This window comes from Anser anser (genome assembly GCF_964211835.1).
Source record: "Anser anser genome assembly, chromosome: 1".
Taxonomy (NCBI): Eukaryota; Metazoa; Chordata; class Aves; order Anseriformes; family Anatidae; genus Anser; species Anser anser.
In genome coordinates this window covers 207,705,369-207,723,387 of record NC_139720.1, presented here as the reverse complement: position 1 = coordinate 207,723,387, position 18,019 = coordinate 207,705,369, and the positions used below count along the sequence as shown (strand labels likewise).

General features: G+C 35.8%; 1 protein-coding gene and 1 long non-coding RNA gene across 8 annotated transcripts in view; one reads left to right on the top strand and one right to left on the bottom strand.

Annotated features, from left to right (window-relative positions):
* Positions 1-12,167, top strand: part of LOC310892463 — a 64,398-nt gene extending 52,231 nt beyond the window's left edge. For 3 of the 5 annotated variants that reach the window (XR_014578159.1, XR_014578160.1, XR_014578161.1), the window contains 3 exons: positions 193-328; positions 2,351-2,415; positions 5,269-7,700. This is a non-coding gene — a long non-coding RNA (uncharacterized lncRNA). The other 2 variants (XR_014578158.1, XR_014578162.1) reach the window with 2 other exon arrangements.
* The window catches only part of TENM4 (teneurin transmembrane protein 4), a 1,267,116-nt gene that overhangs the window by 1,066,535 nt on the left and 182,562 nt on the right, over positions 1-18,019 (bottom strand). The window lies entirely within an intron of this gene.

Sequence of the window (18,019 nt, the reverse complement as noted above, 5' to 3'; positions counted from 1 at the left end):
TTTTTTAAAAGTATTTTTTAAAATTATTTTTATTTTTAAGTGGCTTATGGATGGTAGCTAGATCTGTTATTGTCTCTATACATTTTTTTGTTAAATGTTGTCCTATTTCTGTCTGCATGACCTAATCATGACTGAGTTGCATTATACACAGGCATATTCAGCATTTAACTAGTGTTTTTAAAACCTTTATAGCTATACAGGTATAACAAAATTTTCTAAAACATATCCCATGAAGCTTGGAGTATGAGTTTATTTCACCAAAGTGAAGAAATCTGTGGGTGAAACTGTTGGAAAACAACATTGAGGAAAAACAAACAAAAAATGCAAGGTAGGATTTTGTAAGAATTTTTACAGTATTTAAGCACATGAGAAGTGCATGACAACAGGCCAGATCAAAGGTTCATCCAGTCTAATGGCTTTGTTCCAGTCATGGCTGTGCTGAAGCAAAAAAAAAGTCAATAATATGCTGCACACAGATTTGGGATCAATTCATAAAACTTGATAAACAAAGTAGTAGGCAATTATCCATGAGGAGTAAAACATGATAGTGTAAGCTAAAGGCAGAAAAACAGCCTGTGGCTGAGAAGGTGTATGCTGAGGAAAAAATAATTTTAAAAAATCTTTTGTCTACTAAATGGATAACATTTTTAATAACAAGGTAAAATCAGATTATTTGATAATTATTTTTGTTTTCTGTTTGGAAAAAAAAAAGAATAAAATGCTACAGAACATTATAATGCTTTCCATTGCATTAGTAACCAAGGAAGATGTTAAACATCTATTAGGAATACATATTTGTTACTTAGGAGCTGAATTCCTTCTTATTTTATTGGAGATAGGTGCTTATGTACTTAAAAACAAAATCTGATGAGCATCTACCTGCATTTTACACACCTAAATACTTTATAATTGTAATTAAAAATCTTTTACAACTAATAATTACACCATTAACTCATCCCTTCTGGTGGCTAAATTGAACACCTGCCTTTAATTATGATGACTTGGAAAAGAGAAGCAGCCTGAAGATTACAGGATTGTAGAATTGGAAATGCAGTGTTACGTGAGTACATTTTGTTTAAATAAAACCATCTTATCAGACAAGTGCCCAATTATCATTTGTATCAGAAAATATTTAATTTTACTCTTATTTGCTTTCAGCAAACATTAATTTCAGTGCATGTAATAGGGAAAAGCAATGATCCTGAAAGAAGAAATTTCAGTTATAGATGATTTAGAAGCTTTCAGAGAATCAAAATTACTTCTCTTCTGATTGAAATGATTTCTGTTTTTAGATTATGCTTGTAGATTATGGGCAAATGCTCAACAACATCACCCTGTATTAATCTGTGAGCAAGGTAGCTTAGTAAGAAGTGTACTAAAGAATAGAAACTGATTATAACAAAGCAAAGCAATTTAACGATCCCATGTGTTGTGTAAATCTGAGTAAAAAGAACTCTCAACACTTCCAATGGAGCTTTAATTTTAATCTATTCTGAGAAGTTTAAATCATAATGAGGTTTTGGCAATCATAAATATTCTTACAACGGGTGAGGGTGCTATCAACCTGAAGTCACTTCATCCTTGTACATGGGAGGTGTGGGCTGGATAGATGCATTTTATCAAAGACGCAGGCTAAATATATTTTTTACACCATGCACATTATTGCTTTTTTGTTTTATTTATTTTTTATTTGCTTAGGAATATATATGAATGTCTTTTGAAAAGCTGTATCTCAGCTTAAATTATGTGTATTACTGGTGATTGTCATAGGTTGGCAGAATCATAAGCTGTGTCTGTAAAAGGAAACTAAGTAGTGCTGGGGCTCAAACGTGGCATTGGCAAAGAACCGTGTATGTAGTTATGTTGTTAGCACACACCTTCTCATGTGTAAAGAAAACAGATTAGAAGGGACCTCTGGAGACTGCCAAGTCCAACTTCCCACTCAAGATGTGATGGCTTACATGTTAAATCACTTTGCCTGGGGCCTCATCCAGTTGAGTTTTGAAAATCAGCAAGGCTGAAGACTGTGAAACTTCTTTGGGCTGGGTCTCTGCTCAGTTACTGTAATGTTTTTTTCTTATGTCTAACCAGAATTCTCCTCTTTGCAGCTTGTTTTGATGGCCCCTTGTACTTTACTATACACCTCCAAATAGATCCTGGCTCTGTTGTCTCGATAGTCCTCCACTAAGTAGCTGAGCCTATAACCTATATTCCTCCTCCTCATTCTCTTCTCAGAGCTGAATAAACTAAACTATCTCCCTTAGCCTGTCCTTGTATTCATTAAACCTTCTTGTTTTGCTTGGCATATTGGATTGTATTTACTGATTTAGTCCATCACTTGCCATGATAGGCTCTCCAGACATGATGCTCTCAATCTGTGACTAACTCCCAATCATCATTCACTTTGGAAATTTTGTAAGTAAAATATAAGACAACATTTTATTATTTTGAAATTCTATTATAACATCTGAATAAATTTTGTTTGTTTGTTTGTTTGTTTTTCTCTCTTTATAGGCTAAAAACATCTGTATTTCACCTGAGATTGGATATGTTAGTTTTGAAATATTATATATTATTTATCTGTGTAAATGTCCTTTGCAGTGTTCAGCTTTGCTTCTGTCTCAGCTGTCCCATAATTTCCCAATAACTCTGCTCTCTGTTCAGCCATGGAGTTCTAGTTTTATTGCTCAATGCTTTGATTTCTATTCCTATGAATCTTCTATTCCTTCCATTTCTATTTCCTACTAGAAAGTATGGAATACAGGACCAAAGGTTATAAACTCAGTAGGGAAAATATCTTGCAGGGTCATTATATATTTCAATAATTCGCCACTGCATGAAAAAAAAAAAAGTCTACAAAAATAATATCATAAACAGAAGCAAAGACAAAATTATATTGAAACTGGGGCTGTAGCCATTACATTTCACTAGTTGATGTTATTTTGATAAATCAGCTGATAGGCAAAATAAACATAAAACAAAGCAGTTATTTCATTTATTACTTCAAACCTTCTGGACCAACCGGTCAACCTAAATCCAGATGTGAATTTGACCATTGTTTCACAGCTTCTTAAGTGATAATAACTAAGTCCTGAATCTTAAATTTTTTAAGTGTGAAAATTTCAAAACCAGAGCATTGATATCAAATCTCAGAGACACTTCTAGATAATAAACTGGATTCTGGGTCACATTTTCATTCTTTAGGTTACTGTGACTGTGCTAAAGGTGGCACAGGGTGACACCATGTGCAGATATCTTTCAGTACTGGAAAATACTTGGATGAGGAATGATCAAAGAGACACATTTAATTAGTCATTGCCCCAGGAGAAGGAGGATGATTGTCCTCAAAACCAGAATATTCCTGCTGTCAACATGAAGGAATTATTTGCAACAAGCACATAGCAGACAGCTGTTAAAATCCAAATTTACTCTTGAGCTGCATATTAATATGTTTACAACATATATAAAAATGTAGTCCATTCTCTTTATGCAATCTCACCTTTTAGTGATGACCCAGAGAAATGCCACCTGAGCCCAAGGAAATAAACATGCAAAAGTATTCAAAAAACAGGTTTGGGAGTTTGTGGCGGGATAGCTATTTGTGATGTGAAACCTCACTCCTCTGGAAAGTCAGATTTGCTGACATAAATTCCTTGGCTTCTTTGGGTTTGTGCTCTACCTTCCTCAGACGCATCACCTATTTTGTACTAAAATTGAATAATATAATTAAATATATGCAATATATCAGCCTTGCTTTATGTGTTTGCTTTCACAAGGTCACTTTGAAATGATCTGTCAGATAACTGCAGTGAGAGAGATGGAAGGAAAGTAAGAAACTCATGCAAAATTACTTGACCTACATAGTGTTGGGCAGTACAGTGAAGGCAGCAGAGTGTGTGTGATGGGAAATTTCAGTAGAGAGATTCACAAGGAAATGTAGGAAAACTTATAAATATTGGAAATCACTAGGTATAAAATATTGTTCTTCCTTCAAAGCAAAGCCACAGTACAATATAAAAGAAATTCAAGTCATTACATCTAATTACAAAGAAGTGTAAATCACTATGGGTTTTTATTTCTAAATCCAAACTCTAATAAAAAGAATAATTAACATCTACTCAGAAAAGTCTAGTACAGCCTTCCTGAAATATTACAATGATTTCCATGGTATCATATAGCCTAGCAGAAATTAATGCTCTGTAAAAAGCTGAGAGAGGAGAATCTAAAAATATGAAAGGCTAATAATATTTATTTGTTAAATGTCCCATTGACATATTGTTTTATCAAAAGTATATTTTTTTCCTCTAATGTTTCTTCCTCATAGCATTAAACATTGGTGCGCTTTCAAATATTGGTGCAGTTAAAAGCAGTTTTAAAGTTGCTTTGCAGTTTAAGGATGGATTTTAGCTTGCATTTCTGCGTTTTGCTGAATTAAAAAGAAAATTATAGAAGGACTTGAGAATCTATTAGGTTATGAAGGGGTCAGCATGTTATGGCGTATCAGGAAGAAAATATTAGGAATGTTTAAAATATATATATAAGAGTGAAAAATGTTGAATATGGAAAAAAAAAAAAAAAAGAACATGGAATGATCCAAAAGGAAAAATGCTTATTTGATAATACTTAAAGCAGGTTAGTAACGCACTGGGAAGTATTTTATTCTGTCTGAAAAAGTAGTGATCTAATAATAAATCCTTTATTTCCTTCAGACGCAATGATATATGACTAGAAGTAGTGATATACATCTTATTATTGACAACACCTAATTGATATATGCTTATATTAGTTAAATGGGAGATGCTATACACTTGAATTAATTCCAAAGAGTAATAGAAGATTAAACAAGCACAGAGCTGGGAGGTTGCAATGAGACCTCTTGTAAAGATACAAAAGAACAAATTTTGGATGCTGAAACACTGAACATTGAATAAATCTAATCTATTGTCTAATTTTTTAAAACATTATCTACCACACCATATAGTACATTGATCCCTGTTTACCTTCCTATCCAAATATTTTGTTAAAATTTTGCCTTATGGAATAACCTCTCTGACTGTCATTCATTCATGGAGACAATGAAATAATGGGGGGGGGGGGGGGGGGGAAGTCACCAACATCCAAGGACTAAAATCGCAAAATTGCAGTGAAAATTTGATTTTTATTATGAGAATATAGACCATTACAGTTAATTGAAAATGGACTTCAGGAAGAATCTGGGATGTAAGCCCAGATTGTAGTGTCTTTCACCTTGCTTTTTTTTGGCTGCAGGTACAAGTCACATGGCTGAAGTATTACACGAAGGAAGACAGGACTGAATGGGACATTTCTGCTCATGTAATTATAAGCCTTCATAACTTGACACAGCTCCATCTCAGAAACAGATGCTTATGGTTGCTAGCCAGGGTTTTTTTGTACCTTTACTACTCTGACAAGAAGCCTGTTCCCCATTCTACTGCTAAAATGATGGGTAATCTTCTAATTTCCGTATGCCTTTAGGGTCAGAATTACTACAGCTAAGCAATTCTCAGAGATGCCTTAGGGTATCCTGAAAGGCACCAGAAACTAAAGCACTTTCCAGCTTGCCCAGAAATTTGTTTTACATTGCTGTTTCTGCTTTCCTTCTCTATCGAGGATCTCATAGATGTTCCTTGTTTTGAGTGCACAGTGAGCAAGCTTTTGGGACTATAAGATCTTTACAGAGAGATGGTAGTGGGTTCTGTAAACCAAAGTAAAAAAGACTGATGTAGTATGAAATTAGAGTTGTAAGTGATTAACACAACGGAAAGGTTCTGCCCTATAACTCTTAAATGACCTTCAGCTGTGCTATGTGAATGTGTAGCAAAGCAGATCAAAGAGAATTTATACAGCTAAGATGGAAAATCTTTTTCACGCAGAACACATAAATTATTCAAGCATTGCTTATATCCCTATTTATGACTGAGTTATATCGTCACTCTTCCCTCACAAGTTTTGTTTCCCCATTTCCCCATGGTATTCCCCATTATCGCCAAGGCAAGTTGTATCCCGGTTTTTAACAAGACGTACCCAATTTCATTTTCTGAAGTCTTTTTAATCTGCCACTGAAATTTGATGTTGGCTTATCTGCATTATATACCTTTGATTTTAACTATTTTAGAAAGGAAAATCCTTTCTTTTCTTCCCTTTCTATTTGATCCCAGTTCATCAAAGTACGTAAATATGTATCTAATCGTGCACACCTGAGTACTTATTCTGAATTTATCATGTTTTAAAGCTGTTGTTGAGGACAGTAAGATTCTTCTTATTTATTTATTTATGTTTTTTTTCAAATGGACAAGTGGATTTGATATTTTTTTTTCCTAGTAGGTGGGTCAGGCATAAACCTCCACACCAATTCAGTAAGCTTGGCATCATTTTACAGCTCTCTACTTTTTGAAAAGTCTTACAATACTAGCATGTGAATTAGATCACGTAAACATGGAAAGGCAGGTGATAATAAAAGGCAATGACTGTCAAGCCTATGGCATAGAGCCCCTTAGTGGGTCTATAACAGACTGCAGACCTTCCCACAACATTGACAACAAACATCTTCTATTCAAAAACAGAAATTTCTGGAACAAAATGTTAACTAGGTGGGTGTGCAAAGGTAAACTCTTACATTAAAACAGATGCAAATAGTGGAATCTGTGCAGAGAGCCAAATTCAGTTTTCATTAAAGTGGTCAGGAAAATATTGTCTGTAACATGATCGGGATATGGTCTGAGCTGAATCTAGACAGTGAAATTTAGTCTAAGTACACTGTGCAGAATGCAAAACATTTAAGTTCATTGTAATGTTATAAATACCTTCACTTCTATGTTGATTCTAATTTTACAAGGAAATGTGTTCAGTAAAAGCATTAGTCCAGTTAAACAACTATTCTTTCTCCTTCTCTTTTATCATCTTTAATATAATAATAATAATAATCAGGAAGCAGATAGGAAAGTAAAGCTAACGCTTTTAAGAAACCACAAAAAAGCTGTGTTTTCTGTGGCTGTATTTTTCTTCATGTTTTCTATTAATAATTTTCATTATACATAAATGATAATACTTCTAGAAGAAATAAGCAAGTATTGTAAAGATGTTTCTATAAACACTCATTTACTATAGGAAATGTATTCATGCTATTGTTTCTTGCCCTGACGGGAGTGTTTCCACAGACAACGATGTATTAGTATAATGCTGGAGGAAAAAAAATAATTCAAAGCTTCCTCAATTTCCCTGAGAAAATAATAAATAAATAAATAAATAAAAATTCCCACAAGTATGTTGACCAATTAGTAATGGGGAAGTTATCAGGTGATTTTTCTAATAACTTGTAGGTAGGTATAGACATGCACAGTGAAATGCATGAGAACAAAGTACATTTGGCTAAGCAATAAATAAAGGAAAATAACAATCTGCTTGGTGACATACTAATGCTTATATTCAAATTCAGCTATGCAGTTTTCAGGCAACGAAAATATCAAACACAACAGAAGTGTATTTGCATTGAAAAGAGTCACCATGGTATTTATGATGAACAAAAATTAAGAGCAACCAAGGCAAAATCCTTACAAATGGAATGACAACACATTGAGTCCAAAGAAGCCTCAGGCCCTATAATTTGTCACAGAATAAAAGTTGTTTACTTGCTTTATCCCTTTATATGCAGGATGAAATAGGCTTTGAGTGTGTCTCTATCTCCCCAGGGTGCAAAGGGCGAGGACCATCCCTGCTGCAAGCACAGTGGGAGGAAATTCAAGGACTGTAGTAATTAGTTAGAGTCCCCCCCCCCCCCCCCCCTCCAGCTATTTCCCACAATATGGACACTCATATTGTGAGTGTTGTGAGTTTGGGACTCACAACACTACAGGTAAACCACTGCAATGGGGAGTGGTAGAAAGCCAGATCTGGTAAGAATGGATCTTTGTAATGCGAAACTTTGTGACAGCGTGATATGCTCAAGCATTTGCAGATGTGTTTTTTTTTTTTTTTCCAAAGGCGCACATGCATTTGTTCAGACCATGTCACTTTAGAGGTGTTCTAAATCCCACCCTACAAGTGTCAGTCTCCCCACAGAGTCTGCACATGGAGCCTACAGAAGCCAGACCCCTTCTTTGCAATCTAGCTGCCTACTAGTTGAGTAGTATGTTTAGTTTCCCAAAAGAACCAGTATGAATTTAACAGCACAACAATTTATAACACAATAAATGTTCCACCTGCTCTAAAGCAGTGCCTGGTTTCAACAAAAATAAAATCACTTAGGAAGCTCATAATCAGAATCCCTTCCTTCCTTCCTTTCTTCCTTCCTTCCTTCATTGGATGCACTTAAAGAACCTCACTGTGATGAGCAAGAGTATGAAATGTTTGCAATAGGATTCCTATCTAAGCAGATATTTTCAGAGAAAGTATCATGACAGTAATTTACTCCTCATACAAACTGCAGAGCAGGGTATTCCTCAGCCAATTCCCATGCCAAAGAAGTCTCTCAGCCACTATATCAAACATGGAGTGATGATGCTTTGGCAGCTATCAGTGCATGATGTCCAGGACTGAGCTTCTGGCAGTCCAGGATGAAATCTGGGAGCACACCTGCTAAATAGCAATCTTGAGCATCTCAATGGGCCCCTCAATCCCCTGCTTCACTTTTCCTTTCTTCCTCCTCCCTGATGTGCTATCATTTCTATTCCTCAGTTCATGCTTAAACAAACAAAAAAAAAGTGTGGTAGACTAGTACTCCCAATGTTATTTTTTTTCCCAGTTGAAACTAACAATAATGTTAAAGCAAAGCTTCCCAGTGACCTGGCTTTTTTCAGTATCTTAGCTTTATATATAAATTTGTAATTTATTCCAAAAATACATTAAAGGTTTAATAATTGGCAATAAGCACTTTATCATGAGTATTCCTGTACCTAAGACCTTCAAAATAGAATAGGTGGGAGGGAAAAACAAAACTAGCAATGATTGTCGTGGATGATTGTTGAAGCTGCACTCTAATACCTGCTTACAATTTTTTCCGACTCTAAAAATTCTATCACTTTAATTCTACTGATATGGTTAAAGTTACTTGTACTTTCATTGGAAATTTAAGTAGAAGGTCAGAACTCAAATATATATATATATATATATATTGTTTCTTATTAGAGACTACAGAGATAAATCCAGGATTTGTGGAGTTTTTTGGGCTTCTTGGCAGTAGCTACTAATGAATGAAAAGTTTTATGTATTTAAAAAGGAAGGGAAACAGACAAAACAGAGAGATGTATTTCTGCAATCTCTTGTGCAGGAAGAATAAATGTCTGGTTATTATTTCTGATTTGCTTTCAAATCTTCAACTCAAGTTTAAAGATGCTAGGGAAAGATTAAGCCTTAGAATTGCCTGTTTCAGATTTTATAGATGTAAATGTATTTCATTAAAGAAGGGATGTATTTAAATAGGAAAAGTAATCAAGTAAAATCTTAGCTCATAGACATCAATGGAAGCTTTCCTGTTGTTTTCAGAGAAGCCAGCTTTTCACCAAGATTTTTCATTTAAAAATCAAGTCAAAACCTTTCTTCTTTCTCTTGTCTCTCAGAAAAAAAAATAAAAAGAAAAAAAAAAAATAAAATGAGTCAGTGAAGCTCACTGACCAAAGAATATTAAAATTCCATACGAATATTATTCAACTATGTAGCTGTGGCAGTGAGACAGAAAAATGGTTTTGGAAATTTCCCTGCATGTTAGCACTGTTATTAGCTGTAGCCCCTAGATGGTGCTGCTACAAACACTCTTGCAAATCAACAGACCATATAGGCAATTAGACCTAGGAAAAATGATTTATCAATTGTGATGATGTTCACACCACCATTTACCTTGTTCTTTATCTGAAAGTCTGTGCTTAATGCTTGTTTTTTTTTTTTTTTCCAGTGTATAACTAGTGTGCAGAAGTCCTAACCATGAAAATAATATTAAATGATATCAAACATTGCACGAGAAATGGAACCCCTACACCAGAATGAAAAGATCTGCTTTGTCTTACAAACTCTCTCTAGTATTATGGTGCAGTTATGAGACATAATTGGCTAAAAGCTCCCATTAAATTGCTTCAAAAGGTAGGATTGACCTCATCTAGCTTTCAGGGTGGGATTCAGCTCCATATTCAGATATCACAGTTCATATATCTCTACGTGAACTACGTGAACTTGGCTTTCAGATAGTGTTCCAGTGGAATACAAATCTCCTTTCTTATATCTGTGAGCCCAAGAAGATGTCTCAGATATTTCAGGGTAAACTAAAAACTACTAAAAACTACTAAAAACTTGTGTACAGACAGCTGAATCTTGATCCTGACATTAGGACAGATGAACTCCACATGTATTTTGAAGACAGTGAGGAACTAAGTAACCAGTGCTTTGCTGGGAAAATCAATGGCAGACGATAGCAAAAATATGCTTATGTCTATCTTGGAAACAAAGTCCTTGATGCTTCAAGAAAACATATTATGCAGTAATAAAAAAACCACATCAGTTTGTTTGTCTCTCTAACTGCTTTCCCAATTCCTAAACTATAAGAACCATGCTCAAGAGACAAGGTGACCTGAAAAACTAGCTATTACATTTGCTTGTAATAATTGGAAAGGGAATATCATGCAAAGAAACCGAACGATAAACATGTTCCCTATAGACCAGAATAAGATAGAACAATGTCCCTGTCACAGAAAGTTAAAGAAAAGACAGACTGCAAAAAGCAACTTCTTTTTCATGTTTGGCCATAAAGTTATGCAACAAATAAGGTTTCACAGAGTAGTGTATTAGAATTTGCCAGTAATAATTTTTCCCTACTGAAAGTGTAACTTGGAAAGAGTGTTGAGCTGAATTCTTCAGTGGGAGACAATGACAAATATATGCTTATGACTACGCTAGAAAATAGTGTTAGCCAATGTTGATTTTGCACACCATAAGTCTGTGTCAGAAAAAACCACGCAGAGGAAGTCAAAGTGGTGATCCGTTGGTCCGTGCATTATTCATCTGCATACAGTGAATGAAAAGCAAATTGAAAACATTCTCTTTTCTCTGTCAGTGTTTTTATAGCCATTATGCCCAATCATCCTCACGTAAGGTTTAAAAAAAAAAAAAACAAAAAAAACTACTGAATTTACAGCAACATAAGGCTCCATGTCCATCATCTACAGTATCTTTATTTTATACCATTGTGTCAGAACACCAGAGGCTGTAAGTCATAGTTGTCATCAGTGTCTTAGACAGTACCTGACAGGTTTTCCTGCTCTTCCTCCAGTGACATTTTGACATTTTGGAATTTTTGTTCTGATCTGTGAGTGTGTAGGTGAATGAGTAGCTCATGTGTAAGTCATGAGACAAGACTGCACAGCAAAGAGCAAAGGGCAGCAGTGATAAGAGAGATGAGCCCCCTCCCTCCAATTTATAAATGCATAAAGCTATCTGAAGATGAGTAGGTAACCATATAAAATACAAAAGTGTACCAATAGCCACCACACATCTACACAGATAACTAACTCAATTTCCTATGTAATAGAGAAGGAAAAACAAACAAACAAAACTAAACAAACAAATAAACAAAACAGCTTCAATTTAAACACACACTAATATCAGAAAGCACAGATTTTTTTTACTTATTTATTTATTTTTAAATGGCAATCATATTAAAAGAAAGAGACACGTCATCAAGGAAAAGACTGATTTGGGCAGCAGATAAGACAGGCCTGAATGCATCACATGAAACAATGAATACAAAGTCCGTTAAGTACCAAAAGTCTGAGAAATCTACACAAATGTTTTTTTATAGTTATAAGAAAACAATTAAAAATAGTCAATCTGTATCAATCCTGTTCATATGAATAAAGACCTATACAAAAAAAAAAAAGTGAAATTTAAATGTCTGTAAGATCGCATTACTGTTTTGTACATCTTGATTTAATTTTAATAACTTTGGGAATTTTTATCTTTGCTTATTCTTTATTTTGCTGAGACAAAACTTACTTAGAATATGGAAGTGAAAGTGAAGTATAAAGTGAAGTTGGAAGTGAAAGACAAGAGGATATACGTAAAAGTGACAGGGACATGTTGAACCTTAAAGAAATGACAGGATACTTCATATAGCACCTAGACAAACATTTTTAAAGCATTTCCTAAAGGCCACATCATCTCCAGTTCCTTCTCCCACTATGACTATAATGTCCAAATGAAGGTCATTCTAGTTGAACAAAGGGCAAAGCACCACAAATATTTCTTTACAGTATGATGGGTACCATAAGTCAGAAATGTTTTTCATCTATTATGTGAAATTAGGATGCAGCAAAATATACCCAGCTAACCTTGTATTTAACTGCGAGGTTGAGCGGTATTGTCAGTGTTACAGCTACCCATAGGGAAGTTTTCTCCAAAGAGGCAGAAAGTTTCTTGGCACTGGCTTTTCCTGGTGCAGGCTGGATCATGTGCCAGAGCAACCCAGAGCCAGTGCACCAGCAAGCACATTATTCCACAAAGTGGAATATCTGCCTTCGGTAACATTTAGCATTTCTACCATACATTTTTGTTATTATGATCACTTTGAGATAACAACACACACTACAGGGAAAATTCAGCACAGCTCCCAATTAATCCACACCAGTGCAGAGATGCAGATAAATCCCCTTCTACAAGCTACCTTGACAAGGTAAAACACAGGACAAAGTGTTGATGATTGTCCTTTAATCCCTTATATTCCGCAGAAATGAAGGTCATGCATGTAGCACAGCTTGATGCTGCACTCCCATGGTGTGAAATCTGCAGACACAAGCAAGAGACTCGACCACAGTCAGTCGGTGGCTTTCACCTCTACAGCTCTTTATGTTTTGTTGGCACTACGCATGCTATAAAGCATGTTCTTTCTTTGGGGTTAACCCGATTATGCTCCAGCAATAATGGGACAGGTGCTGGCTGTGCTGCAGAGAGTATGTAGCATGGGTGAGTTACAGCACAAGATCAGAGATATGCCTTCCCCTGTATTTTGGCTTCAGGTGGTGCCAGCAGAGAATACATAGGGAGACGTAAGAGAAATAGGTCTGTTATTAAGAGATCCTTTGTTGCTCTCTCTCAAAGTCTGGGAAACAAGAGGTTTTAGGATTTTCTTCATGAGAAGTAAGGCCAGCTATAAAGATAACTGACAGCTTGAGATACACATCTCCTAGGTCTCTGGCATGGATTATAATTAATTCTAATGATATAATAGAAATAAATGTAGATCCATCTCCCGTCATTAGGAAGCTTGTTTTCTCATGTTCTTTCTGGAGGCTAAAATGTGCCTTTGACTCATTATTAGTGAGTGGAAGAAAATAATGTTACACAGTTGGTCGGTCACTCTAGAAGGGAAGAGTATTTGTGAATGTGCACATGAAAAATAAGCAAATTTGCTGGATGGGGCTGGTGGAAGGATGTGACAGCCAGCTACCAACATTATTTCAGAGCTTGGCACTACACATCACTCTACCTTGCGTAACAACAAGCAGATGAAGCTTTGTGCCCACAATCTTATTTCCTTCCTCTCTGATAGGATTATTAAGCAGTTGTCCTACCATCCTATATTACTCAGCTGTTGATGCTGAAGATAATTTCTGTTATTCATCGTGCTGGCATTTTGGTACCTGTATACACAGCCTCCACAACACTGCTAACCAAAAGCTTCAGATGCTTAAAGAGAGGCTCATGAGCTTTGTCATTCTCTAAAAAATAAATAAATAAATAAATAAATCTGTTCTCCTGAACATTAGATATGGTCCCAATGTATTCAGTAGCTTTCACACAAATCCCACCTGTGTTTATATGAGATACTGTGTTTGTTCCTATGTGATCAGTTCATTCTGTGTACAGAAATACATGGCATGCTAAGTTCAAAGCCAGGACTATGGTTTTGCCAGAACATACTCAGGAATGAGTTCGTGTTTATGAAAACATTTGTAAAGTGAAATCAAGTTTTTATACTTGTTGACTGTAGAATACAAAGGGAAATGCATTAGGTTTCAAAATGAACAGGTCAGATTTTTAAATACAGACAGCTAAAATGCACAATCTTCTCTAATATACTATTAGTTTATTCAATCTGAATAAATGAATGCATTTTTATTGTTTCCAACCATACAGATTTGCAGCTTTCTTTAGGGTTGTACCAATTACAGACTTCAGGGCTCTAGACTTAAGAAATACTTTTCTCATCTGCCTGGACATTGTGTTGTAGTAATCCTCTGCTACATGTTAAAGGATATCACTATCACTGCTTTTCCTTCTTCTGATCCCTCTTTGACAAGAATACATGAAGAAATTAAACCACTGAAATGAGAATCAGAGGGAGATGTGGAAGTATCCTGTCTTAAAGGACTGAATGTTCCTCATCATCTTACAGAATTTGTAGATAACAAGAGCACTAACACTGAGCATCAGAGAACTTACAGTCTGTCCAGTCAAGTTGAGAAAAGTGTGAAGAGAAATAGGAATTCCAAATCCAGTATCAAGACGATATCTCAGAGTGCCTCCTGGTAGGCACTCCTTGGCTTATACAAAATAGAAGTCATTTTGTTGTGGTTGCAGCAAAGGACATCAGCAGTCTGGTGCAATTTTGAATAACAACAGACTGCAGATAATTTTTTTTTTTTTTTTTCAGAATACAAGAGATTCTGCTGCTTTAACTCATAAATTATACCTCTGTGATACCTTGTGTGATGAAGAATTCACTTTAGATAGGGGAAAGCTAGAACTTTTGAGAAAGAACTAACATATGTTATGAAGTCCAGTTTGCAATACCCTATAAAACAACTCATAACATCAGTATTCAAATCTTTGATTTATTTTATCAATGAAAAATTGAAAATATCTCCCAAAATAGAGTGTTAGAGATTATTAATACAAAACTGGAGTAAAAGGAAAATCAGATCTATCTCTTGTGCTCAAAAACTTTTAGCAAAAAGAATGATTTACCAGCACACCCTAAACAGACTAGGACAATGCATTCATGCAGCACAGTATGACACTAGCTAGTAGAACCAACACTTTAACATAATGGATCATGCTTTATATTATAGGCACTGGGCACACCTTTAAAAATACAATTCTCTTTAGCTCTTGTTTGCCTGTTAGTAAAATCTAACCCAGAGCAGTACAGTGAGTGATACAATGACTATAAAGCTTTTCTTAAACCTGACTGATTAAAGACTTTTGATTATATTAATCTGATCTGGTTATTCCATGTCCAAAAGTTAATATGGTTTAAACGTGTCTGTGCTAACAAACACCCCTGGAAGATTCAGTAGATAAATTTTGAGCAGATGAGAACAGCCCTTGTTGCTATAAATCTTCAGTAAATGTGCTAAATAAACAAGTGGCAACTGTTTAATATGTAATAACTTTCTTATCACTGTCTTTTAAAATCAACTTGAATTCTCATTAGGGAACCTAAACCAAGATGTGTTAATAGGAGTGTCACATTTTCAGGCAATAACACAACCATTAGCACATGTCACTGATACAAATCTATTTGTTAAGCTACATTATACTCCTGAAAGTAACCATTATAGCAATAAGCCTTCTTGTTAATAACCAGCTTGTTTGGGATTACAGAGAATGTGGGATACAGACCATATCTTGTTAACATTATTTTGGAATTTCTTACTGCTTTCTGAAATTTAAAATATTCCTTATCCCAGGTTTATATGTATCAAGATATTTAGCATTTTTTAGTCCAACAAATATATTCTGAAAACAGCTGCTACTACAAATTTAATATAAACAATCATGCTTCATTTTCCATGCCAACGCACTCACAGAAGGGGTAACCTCAATTAAGGTTGTAAGCTCCTAAAACAATATTAGAGGAAACATCAGGCAGCCAAATCCCCAGCTGTGAATGCCCATTACTGAATCTAAAATCACTAGATTTCAAATGAAACTTTTTCTTACATGGCTTCAAGAAGGTGTACAAGAACACATACACCTGAAACTCCTTAACTTTCAATTCCCAAACATATGCATTTAAAGTTGTATGTTAAATAAAAGGTTATCCTCTAGTTTGGAATATAAAATTTACCTACCAAGTAAGAGACATCTTGGTTCTCTGAGGAGTCATATCGATATGAAATAAAAATAGATAAATCTATAATTAACTATATATACATTAATCACCTGCCTATATCAGGAACCTGAGACCACTATGTGGCCTTACTTGCCCTGACCAACTTCACCTGGGACTCTCACCTACCCTCTTTGCGCAGGTATCTTAGTCCCTTTCTGAGCTATGCTCTGGGTGGACCTGTCTTCAGCCCTGTGTACTGGCTCTGGCTGGGATGTTAACTTTCCCTGCAGCAGCCCATACAGTGCTCTGCACTTGTAGCTAGAACAGCAGTGGTATCACACCAGTGTTGTGTCTGCTGCTGAGCAGTGCTGGCACAGCATCAGGACTCTCTCTAACCCTCCTAGGGGGTGGGCAAAAATGTGAGAAAAGAAACATCATCAGGGCAGCTGACCTAAACCAACCAAAGGGATATTCCATACCATATGATGTCACACTCAGCAAGAAAAGGTGGAAAAAGGAAGAAGAGGGGAGGGGTGGGCTCTCGTAGCGAAAACGTCTGTCCTCCCAAACACCGGCTAGGTGCGTTGAGGCCCTGCTTCAAGGACGTGGTTAAGCATCACTCATTTGCGGGAAGTAGAGTGCAATTTCTTTCCTCTGCACTTCCACACAGCCTTTACTTGTTTTGTTTTGTTTTCCCTTTTCCCCTCCCTTTTCCCCTTTCTCTTTTCCCCTTTAGTTAAATTGTTTAATTAATAATAATCTTTCCTTAATAATTATTTTTTTCCCTTTAATTAAATTATCCTTTTCTCAACCCATGAGTTGTTCTTTCCTTTACTTCTTCCCCTCCTCTTCTAAGGAGGGGGAGTGAGAGAGCGGTTGTGGTGGAGTTCAGCTGCTTAGCACGGTAAAACCACCACACCCTGTCCTGGCTGGACTTTAGACCTATGTTGTAGGGAACCTATCTTCAGTCATGTCTCTGGTTCCATCTCCTGAACGGACCTATGGCCTATGCTGCAGGTCTATCTTCTGCTTTCGACATGACTCCCTAGATGGACCCTGGACATAAATATAAATATGGAAATATGTGCCATGAATACGTAAAGTGTATATATAAAAACATGTTTGACTAGCTCTTATTTCCCTTCCTAAGTTCACTGACCAGCATAGAGGTGGGAAAAAAAATAAATTAAAATATATATCTATATCTAAAATTAATTAGCTTTGTCTGTATGGATTTCCTCAACCCACCCCCCCCCAAAAAAAAAAAACAAAAAAAAAACTAATTCTCCTTTCCAAACATTTTTTTTTTTTTTGTATCTTTTTACATGTTGCAGGGACAAGGCACATGGCATCTCTTTTGTGCTAAATACGTTCCATCCCCTCCAAAGACTTTTCAGTCCTCCCAAGCCTTTTTATAGTTGAAGCAAAAATGCCAAAAGATAGGGTTGGGGAATGGACATAAATAATAATCTCACTAATAGGAGTGGAAAATAAAGATCATGAGAAGACTAAAATCCAGTTGATTGATTGCTGAATGATTTCAAGTCCGTAAGAGACACTTGCTTTTGAGCCTGGAAACTCACATAGCTTCTCTTTCCATACTATACTTGAGTAAAGGCACTGTTGATCTTGACCAACAGTAACAGGTTTCTGAATCAAAGCCTTTTCCTTGCCATCTTTTTGTATAAATAAAAGGATGCATAAAGAAAATGAAGATCTTTCCTTTGCCACCCAGGCTTCCAGTTTTACTCATACACCTTGCTTCATTGACAGTTTTGTGGGAGGACATGCAATGGAAGAGTGGCATGTTTATTTAAGTGCTTCATCTGGGTATATTATATGACAAGTGGAAGGGATGCTTCCCCCTACTTCACGCCCTCCACTGAAGCAGTCTGTTTTGTGTGTCAGCTCTTTATTATAAAGCATACTGAGCTGTATTTACTGCATTTTCATTCTGCTTGA